Source organism: Physeter macrocephalus, chromosome 11, assembly GCF_002837175.3.
Source record: "Physeter macrocephalus isolate SW-GA chromosome 11, ASM283717v5, whole genome shotgun sequence".
NCBI classification, from domain to species: Eukaryota; Metazoa; Chordata; class Mammalia; order Artiodactyla; family Physeteridae; genus Physeter; species Physeter macrocephalus.
In genome coordinates, this window is record NC_041224.1 from 133,709,997 (window position 1) to 133,728,703 (window position 18,707).

The 18,707-nt window shown below is 40.3% G+C and overlaps 1 long non-coding RNA gene across 2 annotated transcripts in view; it reads left to right on the forward strand.

The window, feature by feature from the left end:
* LOC129392545 (uncharacterized) overlaps positions 1-18,707 on the forward strand; it is a 184,348-nt gene that overhangs the window by 38,410 nt on the left and 127,231 nt on the right. For both annotated transcript variants that reach the window (XR_008618662.1, XR_008618663.1), the window contains exon 2: positions 2,386-2,559. This is a non-coding gene — a long non-coding RNA (uncharacterized lncRNA). The remainder of the gene's footprint in view (positions 1-2,385; positions 2,560-18,707) is intronic.

Consider the following 18,707-nt stretch of genomic DNA (forward strand, 5'->3'; position numbering starts at 1 on the left):
TTTCTGGTAGCATCTTTAGGATTCTCTATGTATAGTATCATGTCATCTGCAGACAGTGAGAGCTTTACTTCTTCTTTTCGGATTTGGATTCCTTTTATTTCTTTTTCTTCTCTGATTGCTATGGCTAGAACTTCCAAAACTATGTTGAATAAGAGTGGTGAGAATGGGCACCCTTGTCTTGTGCCTGATCTTAGAGGAAATGGTTTCAGTTTTCCACCATTGAAAATGATGTTTGCTGTGGGTTTGCCATATATGGCCTTTATTATGTTGAAGTAGGTTCCCTCTTTGCCCACTTTCTGGAGAGTATTTATCATAAATTGGTGTTGAATTTTGTCAAAAGCTTTTTCTGCATCTATTGAGATTATCATATGGTTTTTATCCTTCAGTTTGTGAATATGGTGTATCACATTGATTGATTTGTGTATATTGAAGAATCCTTGCATTCCCGGGATAAATCCCACTTGATCACGGTGTATGTTCATTTTAATGTGCTGTTGAATTCTGTTTGCTAGTATTTTGTTGAGGATCTTTGCATCTATGTTCATCAGTGATATTGGCCTATAGTTTTCTTTTTTTGTCACATCTTTGTCTGGTTTTGGTATAGGGTGATGGTGGCCTCGTAGAATGAGTTTGGGAGGGTTCCTCCCTCTGCTATATTTTGGAAGAGTTTGAGAAGGATAGATGTTAGCTCTTCTCTAAGTGTTTGATAGAATTCGACTGTGAAGCCATCTGGTTATGGGCTTTTGTTTGTTGGAAGATTTTTAATCACCGTTTCAATTTCAGTGTTTGTGATTGGTCTGTTCATATTTTCTATTTCTTCCTGGTTCAGTCTCGGAAGGTTGTACTTTTCTAAGAATTTGTCCATTTCTTCTAGGTTGTCCATTTTGTTCGCATATAGTTTCTTGTAGTAGTCTCTCATGATCCTTTGTATTTCTGCAGTCTCAGTTGTTATTTCTCCTTTTTCATTTCTAATTCTGTTGATTTGAGTCTTCCTTTTTTTCCTGATGAGTCTGGCTAATGGTTTTTCAATTTTGTTTATCTTCTCAAAGAACCAGCTTTTAGTTTTATTGATCTTTGCTATTGTTTCCTTCATTTCTTTTTCATTTATTTCTGATCTGATCTTTATGTTTTCTTTCCTTCTGCTAACTTTGGGATTTTTTTTTTGTTCTTCTTTCTCTAATTGCTTTAGGTGTAAGGTTAGGTTGTTTATTTGAGATTTTTCTTGTTTCTTGAGGTAGGACTGTATGGCTATAAACTTCCCGCTTAGAACTGCTTTTGCTGCATCCCATAGGTTGTGGGTCATCGTGTTTTCATTGTCATTTGTTTCTATGTATTTTTTGATTTCCTCTGATTTCTTCAGTGATCTTTTGTTTATTTATTAGCATATTGTTTAGCCTCCTTGTGTTTGTATTTTTTACAGTTTTTTTTTCCTCTAGTCTCATAGCGTTGTGGTCAGAAAAGATACTTGATACAATTTCAATTTTCTTAAATTTACTGAGGCTTGATTTGTGACCCAAGATATGATCTATCCCAAAACAAATGGTAAAAGCAAAACTATATAGAGAAAATCACACAAAGAAATATACACACAGACACAAAAAGAGAAGAAAAAAGAAAAGGAAGAGAGCCACCAAACCAATAAAGAAACCCACAACTGAAAACAATCACTAAAAACTAAACTAAGGTAACCATAAAACCAAAACCAAGTCAAATGGAGAAAGCAAACCCGAAGTCCACAGTTGCCCCTGAAGTCCACTGCCTCAATTTTGGGAACATTCGTTGTCTATTGAGATATTCTACAGATTCAGGGTTCACCAAGCTGATTGCAGGGATTTAATTTGCTACTCCTGGGGCTGCACAGAGAGATTTCCCTTTCTCTTCTTTGTTCGCACAGCTCCCAGGGCTCACCTTTAGTTTTGGCCCTGCCTAGGCATGTAGACCACACTCGGGTGTCTGTTCCCCGCCCAGACAGGAAGGGGTTAAAGCAGCAGCTGATTAGGGCTCACTTGCTCACTCAGGCCGGGGAGCGGGAGGGATACAGCAGTCACAGTTGGGATGTGCGGGGTGAGCCTGCAGTGGCAGAGGCCAGTGTGAAGTTGCAACAGCCTGAGGCATGCTGTGTATTCTCCTGGGGAAGCTGGCCCTGAATCACAGGACCCTGGCAGTGGTGGGCTGCACAGGCTCCTGGGAGGGTGTGGGGAGTGACCTGTGTTTGCACACAGGACCCTTGGTGACAGTGGCAGCAGTGGTAGTGGTCCATGCCCACCTCTGGGGTCCAAGATGATAGCCACGGCTTGCACCCTATCTCTGGAGCTTGTTTAGGTGGTGCTCTGAATCCCCTCTCCTTGCACACCCTGAAACAATGGTCTCTTGTCTCTTTGGCAGGTTCAGACTTTTCCCCGGACTCCCTCCCAGCTGGCTGTGGCACACTAGCCCCCTTCAGGCTGTGTTCATGCGGCCAACCCCAGTCCTCTCCCTGGGATCCGACCTCCGAAGCCCGAGCCTCAGCTCTCAGCCCCCACCTGCCCCAGCGAGTGAGCAGACTAGCGTCTCAGGCTGGTGAGTGCTGGTTAGCCCCAATCCTCTGTGCGGAATCTCTCTGCTTTGCCCTCTGCACCCCTGTTGCTGTGCTCTCCTCTGTGGCTCCGAAGCTCCCTGCCATCCCTGCCAGTGAAGGGGCTTCCTAGTGTGTGGAAACTTTTCCTCCTTCACAGCTCCCTCCCAGAGGTGCTGGTCCCATCCCTATTCCTTTGTCTGTTTTTTTTTTTTCATTTTTCTTTTGCCCTACCCAGGTTCATGGGGATTTTCTTGCCTTGTTTTCTTGTTCTGAGGTCTTCTGCCAGTGTTCAGTGGAGGTTCTGTAGGAGTTGTTCCACGTGTAGATGTATTTTTGATGTATAGCGGGGAGGAAGGTGATCTTCATGTCTTACTCCTCCACCATCTTGAAGGTCCAGTAGTAAGTATTTTTGCTATGGTAGAATGTAAAGAGCTAAAATAAGATTGGAGTACATAATTTGAAAGAAATATCACCACCATATTCTTCCAACAATCGTACTGTGATATGTCTCAGAGAATATGAAACACAAGGTACTTGAATCTTCAGGAAACATTTACATATTTATGTCTTTTATCTTCTAGTAGAGAATGTATAGCCTTAAAAACAGGTACTGGCATCATTTTTATTTAAATTCATGGCAGAGAAGCATTGATTTGTTGATAGAGGTGGGCAGGTTAAGAAACTTAAGTGCAAAAACCCTAGCTAAGAAGTAGGTCTTAACCTCAACCAAAAGAAGAAGAAGAAGAAGAAATAAAAGAGACTTGCAGGGGCCAAATGTTTTGAAATAATAAATTTCCAATAAAGAGATGCTGTGATATGACAGATTAGTCTCCCAGGGTTGCCAATTTCAGTGAATTTCTCTGTGTACTTTGTAGACACAGATTTCAGTCTTGGCCCCATCTATTCCTTTTCCCTGGAGTACATCTTGAGTCCAAGTCTCACATCTATTCTATAGAAGACACTGAGATTCTGCTCAGACATGAGCCAGTACAAGATAGAGACCCGCGGCCTACCCACCTTTCTCACTGGAATCTTGGCATTGGAAGTGGCATGTGGGGAGCTTAATACATATTCTGAAATGATCAGGTCTTATTTCATCCCTAAAATTCTGTTTCCCTACTTTTCTTTAACTCGCCAAGACAAATTTGTAAAAAGCAGAAGTGATGCTTGTGTACCATAAATGTTTATCTCTGAACAAATCATATTTTTGGTCGCAGCTGGTTTAAACCTACTTATTTATGTAGACCTTTTTCTGAGCAGTGTTGAGAACTCACTTAATATGCAATTGAAAATGTGGTGTATAGAATGAATACCTTTGATTGTAGTAATCATTTTAAATGTACCAGGATTAAAGGTCATTTAAATGACTCATCTGTGGAAATATAAAGTGAAAAGATGACATTCTTAATTTAGTTGTTTCTTAGATTTGTTCTTTAGCAGAATTTTGAAAGTGGCTTAAATATACCTCAAACTGATTTATCCAAGACCATTCATCAAATCAAAAATGGGTTCTTATATAAAATGTCTTATTTCTAAATGCCAGAAAATAATCTGGTCTTAACCTAGAAAATTTTAGGTTATGAATGACATGCAAACAATATCATTTTAGCTGCATATTTTATGTGTGGCTATTTTTATGTGAAGACATAAATCTAGAAAGCAGGGACAAGAGTAATATAACAATGATGGGCAATTTAAACTTGGCCTTTGCAGACAGGCTTTACATGTTTCAGTTAGCTTTGTTGTTTCGGTGTCTGTGCATCATATTGCTGTTATAAAATCCTTCAGTACCATGTTTCAGGAGTAGTAGCACCATAATGAGAATGCCTGTTTTTCCCTTCTACTTTTTTAGAAAGGGCTCTAGGAAATGGAACATGAATTTAAAATTCAGTCACAAGTATCTGCATCTTAGCATCATCATAAAATCATGGATTTGACAAATTTGCACAAGTGTACCCCTTAGGGATTTGGAAAGAGAGTGTTGCATGTCCCTCTGGACTGAAAATACTTCCTATGCCAGAAATTTCTCCAGCAACTAGAACAAATTAGATTTGGCCTGGAGGACTCAGACCAAAAAGAAATCCTTCTGTGGGCAAAGTTAAAATATAGTAGAAATTGAAAATGCAATACATAATATAAAATTAATGTACACTATTTCAGCAGCACGTGTACTCAGATTGGAACAATAAGGGGACATTAGCATGACACCTGTGCAAAGATGGCATGCAAATTCTTGTATGCTTCTCATTTTATAAAAATGTAAGCTAAATATGTGATCTGCATAGGATAAAAACCACACAGAAATACAACACAATGTAAACAAGTAATTATCTCAGGGAATTAGGACTACAGTTTTGAAACCTCTCTGTATTTTAAACATTTTGAACAGTAGGGGTATATAAATACATAATCAGAAAAAAATAAAATAAGCATTTAGATATAAAATGATATGTTCATTCAAGCTATATGACTACCTGAAGATAAAAGCAGAATTGACCAAACGTGAATTAAATTTTTTTTTTTTTTTTACTTTAAGCAAACCTAATACCTTAGGGAAATGACTTTCAAGTTATTCTGAGTACTGAAAGCTTTTGTAAATATAAAATGTTATGCTGACACCCAGCACATGAAACAGGCAGGAGAGGAACCTCTGGTGGGGTAGGGTAAGAATGGAGGACTAGATGAGCCATCCCTTCAGCATTCCAAGGCCCTGGAAAGCACCTGCATAGAACCTGGGGCACTCAGAACTGGAAAACCACTGGCTATGGCCATGGCTTGTGAACTAGGCGATCAACTCTCAATATAGAACCCACATACTTGATGTCTTTGGCGCCTAACACAATGCTCTTGATACGGTTGGTTTCACTAAATGTTTATTGCGTGGCTGCCCAGCCAGCTTATTTTCATTGGCCATCTGGTCTTTGTGATGTAGAATAGGATGGTGACAACTTCAAGGTCCTTCCCAAATTGTTTGCCTTGGAACTCCCCTAGCACCTGATGACTCCTGCATTTAGAGCCTCAAGTCCTGGTCATGAAGTGAACTGCTGAACAAATGCACACCTGCAATTTAGGCTCCACCTAAGTGTAAAAGCAGACTTACTAAAGTTGCCTGTATTCAATGTTCGTAGTCGGGAAGTGTGTTACATGACAATGCTGTTGACGGAATTGTGCACAATAAAGTGCATATGGTGAGAAGCAGATGGTTATTACAAAGATGATGTAAATGTGCTTTGCAGATTATTTTGTGCTGGCAAGCTCAGGGGTAAAGCCTCCAGAAAGATGCGGAGTTGGGGAAAGAGCTCAGCTGCTTAGACCATGCATGCTTCTTGCCGTTTTAGAGTTGCCCGTTTTCGTATACACACGCATGCACACAAATTAGCATTTTTTGTACTAAAATATACAAATTAAGCACATGTGGTTTGCCAACACAGTGTAGTGGTTAAGAGCCTGGATTCTGAATTCAGACGTCTCAAGTTCAAATCTTGCCTCCGCCTCTGACTAAGCATGTCACTTTGGGTGAGTGAGTTTACTTCTCTGTGCCTCAGTGTTTTCTTATATAAATTGTGGATGAAAATATAACTATGTTATAGATTTAAAATTTAATATATAGCAAGGTCTTAGAATAGTTCCAGACACACAGTAGTCACCCAATAAGTGTTACCTATTATCATTTTATCATTATATCATGCTTATTTTCTGGACGGAATTATACAGAACTTTGATAAGTGTTTCTTGGGTGAGAAGGTCTGCTGTGGTCCTGGAGAGGTCCTTTACACCCTGTATTGTTCTCTATCATTGGATTTGATGGTCTTCTATATGGATTACTTTTATTTTTAATTACAGCAGGGGTTATGGTACAGGAAGTTTTTTACTTTTTCTTCTTTTATATCCCTCTATTAAAGAACACACAATCTAGGATGGATAGATCAATAAATACATAGCTAGATAGATAATAGATAAATACAGATTTTTAAAAATAAAAATGGAAGAGGAAATGAGCCTTAGGCTTGATTTTAAGAACCTGTCTTTCTTCACATGATGTTACACTTTTCACTGCTTGATTTTTCTTTTCTTTTCTTTTTAAAAAAATTTTTTTTGGAGTATAGTTGCTTTACAATGTTGTGTTAGTTTCTGCTGTACAGCAAAGTGAATCAGTTATACATATGCGTATATCCCCTGTTTTTTAGTTTTCCTTTCCATCTAGGTCACCACAGAGCATTGAGTAGAGTTCCCTGTGCTATACAGTAGGTTCTCATCAGTTGTCTATTTTACACATAGTAGTGTATATATGTCAATTCCAATCTCTCAACTCATCCCACACCCCTTGCCCCCTTGGTATCCATAAGTTTGTTCTCTACATCTGTGTCTCTATTTCTGCTTTGCAAATAAGTTCATCTGTACCATTTTTCTAGAGTCCACAGGTAAGCGATATTATATGATATTTGTTTTTCTCTTTCTGACTCACTTCACTCTGTATGACAGTCTCTAGGTCTATCCATGTCTCTGCAGATGGCAATATTTCATTCCTTTTTATGGCCAAGTAATATTCCATTGTATATATGTACCACAGCTTCTTTATCCATTCCTCTGTCGATGGACACTTAGGTTGCTTCCATGTCCTGGCTATTGTAATAGTGCTTCAGTGAACATTGGGGTATATATATCTTTTTGAATTATGATTTTCTCCCGGTATATACCCAGGAGTGGGATTTGTAGGTCATATGGTAGTTCTATCTTTAGTTTTCTGAGGAACCTTCATACTGTTCTCTGTAGTGGCTGTACCAATTTACATTCCCACCAACACTGTTGGAGGGTTCACTTTTCTCCACATCCTCTCCAGCATTTATTTTTTATAGATTTTTTGATGATGGCCATTATGACCAGTGTGAGGTGATACCTCACTGTAGTTTTGACTTGCATTTCTCTAATAATCAGTGATTTTGAGCATCTTTTCATGTGTTTGTTGGCCATCTGGATGTCTTCTTTGGAGAAATGTCTATTTAGGTCTTCCACCCATTTTTTCATTAGGTTGTTTGTTTTTTCAGTGCAAATCCTATCAAATTACCAATGACAGTTTTCACAGAATTAGAAAAAAAAATTTTTACAATTTGTATGGAAACAGAAAAGACCCTGAATAGCCTAAGCAATCTTGAGAAAGAAAAACGGACCTGGAGGAATCAGGCTCCCTGACTTCAGACTATACTACAAAGCTACAGTAATCAAGACAGTATGGTACTGGCACAAAAATAGAAATATAGATCAATGGAAAAGGGCAGAAAGCCAAGAGATACACCCACGCACCTATGGTCACCTAATCTATGACAAAGGAAGCAAGAACATACAGTGGGGAAAAGACAGCCTCTTCAATAAGTGGTGCAGGGAAAACTGGACAGCTACATGTAAAAGAATGAAATTAGAACACTCCCTAACACTATCCCCCAAAATAAACTCAAAATGGATTAAGGACCTAAATGTAAGGCCAGACACTATAAAGTTCTTAGAGGAAAACATAGGCAGAACACTTTTTTTTTTTTTTGGTGGTACGCGGGCCTCTCACCATCGCGGCCCCTCCCGCTGTGGAGTATAGGCTCTGGACCCACAGGCTCAGCGACCATGGCCCACAGGCCCAGCCGCTCCGCGGCATGCGGGATCCTCCCAGACCGGGGCACGAACCCGTGTCCTCCGCATCGGCAGGCGGACTCTCAACCACTGCGCCACCAGGGAAGCCCCAGAACACTTTTTGACATAAATCATAGCAAGATCTTTTTGGACCCACCTCCTAGAGTAATGAAAATAAAAACAAAAATAAACAAATGGGACCTAATGAAACTTAAAAGCTTTTGCACAGCAAAGGAAACCATAAACAAAATAAAAAGACAGCTCTCTGAATGGGAGAAAATATTTGCAAATAAAGCAACCAACAAGGGATTAATCTCCAAAATACACAAAGAGCTCATGCAACTCAGTATTAAAAAAATCACTGCTTGGGCTTCCCTGGTGGCGCAGTGGTTGAGAATCTGCCTGCCAATGCAGGGGACATGGGTTCGATCCCTGGTCTGGGAAGATCCCACATGCTGCGGAGCAGCTAGGCCCGTGAGCCACAACTACTGAGCCTTCGCGTCTGGAGCCTGTGCTCCGCAACAAGAGAGGCCGCGATGGTGAAAGGCCCATGCACTGCGATGAAGAGTGGCCTCCGCTTGCCGCAACTAGAGAAAGCCCTCATACAGAAATGAAGACCCAACACAGTCAAATATATAAATAAATAAATAAATAAATAAAATAAATTTAAAAAAAAATCACTGCTTGATTTTTAACCCCTAGTACATATCATTCCGGTGGATCTCCCTTCCTTCTGTCTCCTTTTGTGCTCATTGTATCACAATGGCTGACCTATGAGTTTCGTTTCATCTTACATTTCTTCTGGAGCAGGGTACACTCTCTTGTTCTAAAGGGAAAGTTGTAAAATAGAAAAGATTTATTATTTTTGTTCCTTTAAATGGTCACATGCATCACTTGAAAGATTCTCTGTTAGGCTCATACTCTGCCTTCAGGAAGTTGAGTCTTTTGAAGGAGAAGGATGAGTAAATACAAAAGTGCAAGTAGATGTTATAACCACCGTGAAAGGAGTGAGCTCTGCATCCCCCGGGGGACCCAGAAGGGTCAGGAAGAAGGCTGAGGAGGAGATGCCTATTCTGAGATGTGAAGGACAGGAGGAGAGAGGTGGGTCTTTCGTCCAAGTGTGAGCAGTAAGTCATAACTCGGTCTTTCCTTCTTAACCAGTCCTCCCCCAGGGCTGTCCCTGCTCTTAATAGCAAATGTGCTCTACCGACTGAAATGGACAGTTAAATGATTATCTCTAAACCAGAGAGTCAAGGGCATGTGCTAGAGAATATAGTACTTTGCATTCCAGTGGTGGTTTTCTTTAAAAGGTGGAGCAGTCACTATGCCCCGCTGGTACCCCTCACCCTTATCCCTAAGTGCACAGGACTCCCAGTAGCCACCTCTTCTTTATTCAGAGACTTTCTCTGGTGTCTGCAGCCCACTTTGCTACACACTCCAGGCAAGAATTACTGACCCCCAGGAGCAGTCCCCCTTCAGTAGCTAATAGGAGTTGGGGTATAAACACTCCAGCAACCTTGCCCCTTCCGGGGATGGCTCTGAGGTGTGTGTTTCCCCAGAAACCATCCTGGTTGCCAGCAATGATAGCTGCCTTCCCGTCCCTGTCTCGCTTTCCCGTCACCCAGTGATGCTTTCTTCACCTTCCTTCCAAATAAACCGCTGATAAACCTCAAATCCTTGCCCCAGCATCTGCTTCTGAGGGAGCCTAAATGAAGACTCATGAACAAAGCACATTTGCAAACAAACAAAACATCACTTTCAATATTGTCCCTACACTCCCTTTACTGTCCATTGGACCCTCTCTTCTCCGTTTGCACGTGTGGCTCTAAATGTCTGATCATGCATGCTTACTCCTCCACCTCTCTCTGTATCGTAAGGGCTTTGAGAATGTACATTAAGTCCCTCATCTTTGTATCTCCAGGACTCAATACATGCTTGCTAAGTGGATTTCCTGTGGGCTCTTCCATCCTCCTCCAGGGAGAATGCATTAGCTCAGGATATTTTACAAAACTCCCGAGTCTGGGGCACAGTGTCCTGGAAGAGAAGCAACACTGATAATTTTTCACGGTTAACTTTAACCCCTGCCCGTGAGGAAAGCACATGCATTATGGTGCTTCAACTTCTTGGTCTCTAAAGTGAGGATTAAATAACACTTGGCAAGATTTATTGTTGGGAAAGTGCTTTGAAACTTTAGTGAGAGTCTATAGATTAAAATAGTCGCCACTGTTCCATCATTTAAATAATCTCATTGGCAAAGACCATGCATTAATCATCATAGCTGAGTATTTTTATGTTCACTGAACATCTTTCATCTGAGGACATCACCATGGTTTATAAACATTAACTGAACGTCGTCCTCATGACAACACCCAGACTTGTCCTTTACATGAATTGATAAACCGAGACCCGAGATAGTTAAACAGTTTGTTCCAAAACACCCAGAATCCGGGGCAAGAAACAGGTTACTGCTAGGCGAGTTAGCAATCGAGAGAGCTCTGTGTACATATTTGGTTGGATGAGACAAATAGATCAGATAGGCAGACCCATAAGGAAAGTAGAACTGTCTTCTTCCTCTGCTCCTCATAGAAGCAATCTGGGAGTATTGATGGGGTCTCAAGAAAAACCTCCACGAATAACAGGTTTCATGAATTATGAAAACTTTACAGAATATTTGAGTTGCTTTGTGCTGAGCAGCTACTCTCTGCATTCCAAAGAAGCCCATTCAAGTGGCTCTATATATTTTATGTGCCTGAGAGTAAAAATAACTGTACCTTCCAGCCAGATAAAGAGGGAAGCCTGTTGTACCTTTATGGAAGACAGATGGGCGAGGCATACATTAAAACAGCTTCCATTACAATAAGATATGATCCCTCTGTCTCAGCACCTGTTCTGCAAACAGAGCAGGGACCTTTCATCAAGGCTGGCAATTGCTGACCAGGAATTGCCAGTTCCTCCTGCTTGTGCCCTGGGATTGGCAGGCGAATTCCCACTTTGGCCAGTGGGTCACCAGCTGAGAGGTGTGAGGGACTCCCTGGCTCACAGACACCATGTTGTCTCTCCCCGGCCGGTCCCCAGTGAGCACCAAAGTCGATAACACCAGGATGTGAGGCACAAAGCACTAGGAGTGCTAGGAACTGGCAGATTTGCAGCCTGGTTGTACCTGCTGTGTGGTTTTGGGAAAATCACTTTACCTTTCTGTTTTTCAGGTCCTCAGCTATACGATGAGGCATTTAAAATGGAACCGTAATTTTCCATCTGTACCATGAAACCCCTGCATTTTAGGAGATTTTTCAGGAGCCACTGAAAAAATCCCCAAAGGCAGAGCACCACCAAAAGAACAAAAAAAGGCTTCTTGCTCCCCCTCAGAAAGTTTGAAAACCACCGGTTCTGATATCTGCTTTTCCTAATTTTGAAAACATAAAGGAAGTCATTTGATCTGATATCCTATGGTCCCTTTATGTCATAGTAGAATGGAATTGAATCATGTCAGGGCAGAGAGACCTGCCAGCAAAACTGGTCAGTGAGTGGAGGAGCAACCAGGAAGCTTCATCGAGTCAACCTTCCACGGCCACCAGTCCCCAGTTGCCATGAAGGGCTCAACAGAGCTTTCCCAGCAAAGGGTGCTGCTTCCTCCTCTGTCAGCTTCATCGTAAGGGCTCTCTCGTTCCACAGTCCCCACACCTCCTATTCAGAAACTCGCTGTAACCATCACAAGCCAGTCTTTCAGTAGTCTACTTTGTGGGATGTGCTGGCAGAAGAGCCGTAGACCTAGAAACATGGTGTTTTGTGTTTCTTTTTCATGCCTCTTCTCTAAATGAGGAAGAAAAGTAACACTTTATAGTGTCTGAAAACACGTATTAATTATGGTGGTAGACAACTTGGGGTTAATCCTGGCTACTATACTTTCTAGTAGCTTTTTGGCCTTGGGCAAGTTACATAACTTCCCTATGTTTTAGTCTACATGTCTATAAAAAAACAAGGATAATAGTAACAACAATAATAACAGTAACACCTACCTACCATTCAGGATTGTTATGACAATTAAATGAATTAATATGTATTAATGCATGTAAAGTACTGCCATTTAGTAAGCATTCCAGAAGTGTCTGCTAATTTAAAAAATACAAATGCACATATACATACATATATCTGTGTTATATATCTATATCTATATCGCTTGATCGATTGATAGACAAATATAAAAGGGTACCTACTACTTTGTCCAGATACTAGGCCAGGCATTTTATCAACATTGCTCATGTCTGTGTATTTATTATATACCTACTAGCAATCATCTCACCCTTATGGATGAGGATAAAGAACTGAAATTTCTCACTGTTCCTCAAAAAGTTAAACAGAATTACCATAAAATCCAGCAATTCTACTCTTAGGTATATAATCCAAAAGAATTGAAAGCATGAATTGAATAGATTTCTGTACACCAGCGTTCATAGAAGCAATATCTATTCACATATTCACAACAGCCAAAAGTTGGGGAAAAACCCAAGTATCCATCAACAGTTGACTAGATAAACAAAATGTGGTGGAATCATATTCAGTTATAAAAAGTAATAACTTTTTTTATATGCTACAACACAGATGGGACTTGAAAACATTGTGAATGTATTCAATGTCACAGAATTGTACACCTACAAATGGTTAAAATGATAAATATTGTGTTATGTATATTTTACCACAGTAAGAAACAGTTAAAAAAAAAAGAACTGAAATTTCTCCCCAAGCAAGGAGTAGGTATAAAACTGGGGTTTTGTCCCAGCATCTCACCACAGATCCTTCTACACTGAGAGACATACGTCTTAAACACCTCATCTGGCAAAGGCACCTGGCAGCCATATCTTAGAATGAAGAACCAGCACAACCATTTTTACTCTTCTTTCTAGCTAAAGCACACATTTCCTGTGGGTGGAACAAATGCCAGACCACAGGGATCTAAGAGAGATTTTGCTGCTCACTTTCAAGTTTGTGACAAGATGCCCTGAGAGGGCCACCTGGGCACAGGTAACAGTGCCTGCGGTGGTGTCTGGAGTCGCTCCTACGAGGTCATGAAAGCCAACTGTGACATTTTCAGGAATTTTGTGAGGCAGTTGTTAAACACAGCCACTACTAAAGATTAAATTCTATAAACTCACAAATAAATTTTCTTCTAAACAAAGGTCATACATACTCATCACTTCCTACTTATTGTGCTATGTGTCACTATTATCTATGCTCTGGAGGTTACGTACATCTATTGCATCTGGATGATGGGTGTACTACATAATGATGTGCACTGTGTGTCCCTTCCCAGCTCCCCTTTCAGTGGTGTCACATTGGAAGCTCATTACCAGCCATGGTGGGGGTATTTACACCACAGAGACTGGCAAATGCTACAAATCAGGATTTGACTTCTTGTTTTGTTGATTAGGCACAGTTAATAATGGGAAAATATTAATAATACAGATTAAACTTAAAATTGTGTTGCATCTACCACAAAATACCTATTAATTTTTGTAACTTTACAATGTAGAGACCAGGAAGACACCACTCTAACAAAGGGACCAAGGTTAACATCACCAGCAATAAGATATATGTATATTATGTACCCCTTGATGTCCTCAGTCTGACCCAACCTACTTTTCCAGGCATAAGAGCCACCATCTGCATCCTCACCCCCTTTGCCATGGCTAGTCTGCTGGCTCACTGTTGCCTGGACCCACTTTTTACTTTCCTGCCTTTTATGCCTGGCCATCACTCCACTCCTGCCTGGAATAACTTCTCCCTTCATCTCTGCTCAGATGAATCCTGCCCCTTTAGCAGGTACAATGTCCATTCTTTCTTTCTCTTACATGGAACTCTCCATGAAGGTCTCCGCAATCTTCCCTCTTGCAACTCCTATATTACTTCCTGTATTATTATTTCCTACAATGCCATTCATTTGGAGATTACATGATATTTTGGATTGTTGGATTGTGTGGATTGTTGGATTGTGTTTGTGTGTGTTTATGTGAAATCCTCCAACATGACTTTAAGCCCCTAATAGCAGAGACTAACTGCTTCATATGCTTCTATAAATCATTCCAGAAACTTAGTATGTATTCAGTAAATATTTGTTGGCTGCTTTTAAAAACAAATGACAGACACCACCACTAAAGTTCTAGATTTTGTTGTTTTCTTCAATGTTAATCTTTAAGCAAATTACTTGTCTCTAGGAACTTTTTACTTCTGAGTCTTTGAGATAGAAGGATCAACATCATTATGCCATATTTGTATAGAACCTGTCATCCACTGGTTTCAGCACTGAAAACCACTGTTAAACTTCTAACAGTGACAGCAATAAGAAGACAGAGCTCAGCCTTAGGTTATCCTAAAGCCCACTCAACCTCATTTTGTAAATCTTTGTCAACCTCATTTTGTAAATCTTTTGTCACACTGGCCGGCTCTTAGTAGGTCCTCAGTAAATGTTGTAAACATTTACCCCTTTGAAGTCACTGAAGAATGTTCCCCTAGAACAGCTTGGAAAGTGGTATGTCCTACAAACACTGACTGTGTTGCCTCTTCCATGTTTGCCAATGCTTGGGTTGCACACCTTTTGCAGCTCTCTTGATTTTTCCTCGGTGTAACCCAGTGATGAAGAGAGTACCATTCAGAGGAATCACAATGCCACATGACCAAAGGCAAGACCCACTTGGGTTTTCGTTGTGCTTCAAGAAGAGGGTGAAGTTGTTCTGGGAAAGGGCAGGTTGGTGGTGTGGGGAACTGCTCTGCTTAAGAGCCTTTGGCAATTACTTAACAGTGTTTACAGGATTTATTTCTCAAGGTAGTTTGATTTACAGAAAAGTTGCCTTAAAAAAAAAAAGCTGGCCAAAACAGGTTCCACATTTCATCTGTATGAGTTGTCCTGAATGGCATAAATTATTTTTCCTGAGGCTATTAGCTCAGAGTCTGAGTAAGATACTGGTATTTTTATGGGAGCCGAATGCGGGGAGCTCATGCCTGCCTCTGTCTGCGTACTGCCTGACCTGCTACTCAGTGTCACCAAATGCTGATCTTCAACCCATTCACCAAATTGGAAACTTTGAAGTAATCATCTTCAGGTATTTGTACCCAGTTTGTCCTACCTGCTAATCTCATCTTTAAAAAAAAGAGCATCCTCTTGAACTCTATCAGTAAAATGTCATGGTCTCAAAATGAGGACATTGCAAGGTCCTCAGGCCCAGGTTTCCTGCTCTTTGCTAGGATGCCATTCATCTCCTTTACACCACGTTCAGAGAGCGTCTCTGGGTCCTGGCTGAGGCCACACCTTGTGTCACTGTACACTGGCCAACTCCCTTCATTTTCAGTGTTCATTGCAGATGTCTTTCTTCAGTGCTGATCGCTTTATCTCTGTCAATTGCAGCGAGACCAATAGGAGGAGAACATTATGAGGACCAGCAGATTGCCGCTCCCGGGAGGGTGGGGAGAGAGCTAAATTTGCAGCCTTGGGTTGACTGGTACTGTGCTGAGGTGAGGCAAATCTGCCAGCTCCTTGCACAACCAAGGAGGCAAGTCAGTGGAGGGTGAGGGCACACAGAGACCTCACCCCATTCCTGTCTGCCTGCACAGACTTGTTCACACAGTTCAAACGGCTGCAGATCCGTTCATTCCGAAGGCTACTAACTGTTTCTTTTTTCCCCGAACCACTTGCTTAAACCAACTTCCTCCACATAAGCAGCCATTACACATTCAATATCACTGCTAAAGAAAGGGAAGATTTTCTCCTTCTACCCACGCAGTGTGTGATTTAGTCACCAGTACTTCAAGGTCGGTCACAACAGTGCCAGATGATTGGACAATGAGCTGTTTCTAGTGGTGGTTGGATTTTTATTGGAAAAGTACCTAGAGCCTGGCTACAGGGAATTCCTTCCCTGGAGGACCATCTGAGATGATTGCTTTTAAAAACCTTCTTTCTACTTTTTCTATTTTGGATACCTGTCAGGTCTATGTAAATATCACCGTCTTTCTCTCTCTCTCCTCTATCCAGACAGAAGTCACTTTATTTAGTTTTTCCTTCTATAACATTTTACTTAAAGGGGTTGTCAGTATCACAGTACTTCCCCGGAAACAGGGGATTAAAAATTCTCAGCCTTCCAGAACGGGGGAATACTTGCTTTGTCATGAGAAAAATCAATATCTGCCACCACAGGAAGCCAGGCAGGGATCAGCTGGACAAAGACCTGCACTTCAGCTGAGTAGCAGGGTCACGTGTGTGACCCAAAAGGTTACGCTTTCCTGCTGGTTTTACGAAAAATCGATGAGCCAGGCAGAGGAACAAGAGCCCAGATAAGACAAGAAGCGTGTGCCAGGTACTCTCCGGTGGAGAACCCGGCCCTGGGAGCAGCCGTGCTGCCGGATGCAGTCCCGCTGACCCAGGGTGAGCCTCACGAGGAAGTGAAGATCCTACTTCGGGGAAGAGAAGAGCCGTGGACGGTCCAGCCACAGGCAGTGGAAACCCAGCCTTCCCCCACCATATGTGAACTGCACCATTTAGGTATTCTGGACAGTTCTCTCTTCCCAGGCTCAGGTTGCTGCAAGGACATTTTGAGCCTGCTCAGTCATCTTTTGGTTGAGGCAGGGAAACTCAGTACCTCTGCACTTACACGGCCTGAAAAGGTCTAGTATCTCCCCACCTTTCTAACCCCACTTAAAAAATTGAGATATAATTTATATACATAAAATTCATCCCTTTAAAGTATTCAGTAGAGTGTTTTTTTAGTATATTTGCAGATAGGTGTGACCATTACCGCAGTCAATTTTAGAACATTTTCATCACCTCAGAAAGAAAAATAATAATACCTGTATAATCTGGGTTATACAGATGTGTGAATCTGTCATTGAACAGTATGCTTAAGATCCATGCATTTACCTGTATGTATCTCAATTTTAAAAAGGGAAAAAAAAAAGATGAAAACAAAGTTGTAGACTTAACACTCCTGTTCTTGAATACACCCTCATTTTATTCTAAACAGCCTTTCTTTTTTAAGGTTTCCCATATTTAATCAAATATTTTTTAAGAATATAAAGAATATGTATGTGTGTGAGTGTGAGTTTTAAGAGTTCTTTGTATATTTTAGAGAACAGACCTTTATCAATTACATCATTTGCAAATATTTTCTCCCAATCTATGGTTTGTCTTCTCATTTTCTAGACACTGCCTTTTGCGGAGCAGAAGTTTTTAATTTTAATGAAGTTCAGCTTATCAATTATTTCTTTCATGGAGTATACCTTTGTTGTTATATCTAAAAAGTCATTGCTATATCTAGGAATTTCTCCTATGTTATTTTCCAGGAGTTTTATACTTTTGCATTTACATTTAGGTCTATGATCCATTTTGAGTTAATTTTTGTAAAGGGTGTAAAATCTGTGTCTAGAATCTTTTTTTTTTTTTTAGTGTAGACTGTGCCTATTTTTAAATTGGATTGTTGGTATTTTTTATTGTTCAGTTCTAAGAGCATATTTAGATATAAGTCCCTCATCTGATACATGATTTGAGAATCTTTTCTCCCATTCTGTGAGTTGCCTTTTTACTTTCCTTTGTACTTTGGAACACAAAAGTTGGTAACTTTGATGAAGTCCAATTTATCTATTTTTTCTTTTGTCACTTGTGAATTTTGTGTCATGTCTGAGAAACCATTGCCTAATCTAAGGTTAAAAAGGTTTACTCCCATGTTTTCTTCTCCTAGTTTTACAGTTTTAGCTCTTTGTTTAGGTTGATGATATATTTTGAGTTAATTTTTGTATATGGTGTGAGGTAGAGGTCCAACTTCATTCTTTTTCTTGTGGATATTCAGTTGCTATGGCACAATTTACTGAAAAGATTATCCTTTCATATTAATTGTCTTGGTACCCTTGTCAAAAATCAATTAACCATAAAGGTAAAAGGATTTATTTCTGGATTCGCAACTCTGTTTCATTGATCTATATGTCTATCTTCATATCAGTACCACACTGTCTTGATTACTGTAGCTTTGTAGTAAGTTTTGAAATTCGAAAGTATGTGTCTCTCAACTTGTTTTCCTTTTCCATTGTTTTGGTTATTCTGAGTTCCTTGATTTTCCATATGAATCTTAGAATCAGCTTGTCAATTTCTGCAAAGAAATCATCTAGGATATTGCTAGGGATTGTGTTGAATCTGTGGATCAGTTTGGAGAATATTTCCATCTTGATATAAAATCTTCCAATTCATGAACGTGGGATGCCTTTCCATTTACTTGGGTTTTCTTTAATTTTTCAACAATGTTTCCTAGTTTTCAATGTACAAGTCTTACACTTCTTTTGTTAAATTTAATCTTAAGTATCTTATTCTTTCTGATGTTATTGTAAATGAAATTTTCTTAATTTCATTTTCAGATTGTTCATTGCTAGTGTGTAGAAATTCAATTGAATTTTATACATTGATCTTATATCCTGAAACCTGGCTGAACTCACCTATTAGTTCTAATAGGTCTCTGTTATGGTAGATCTAGCTCCATTTTGCATTACTCTCCCCCTTATC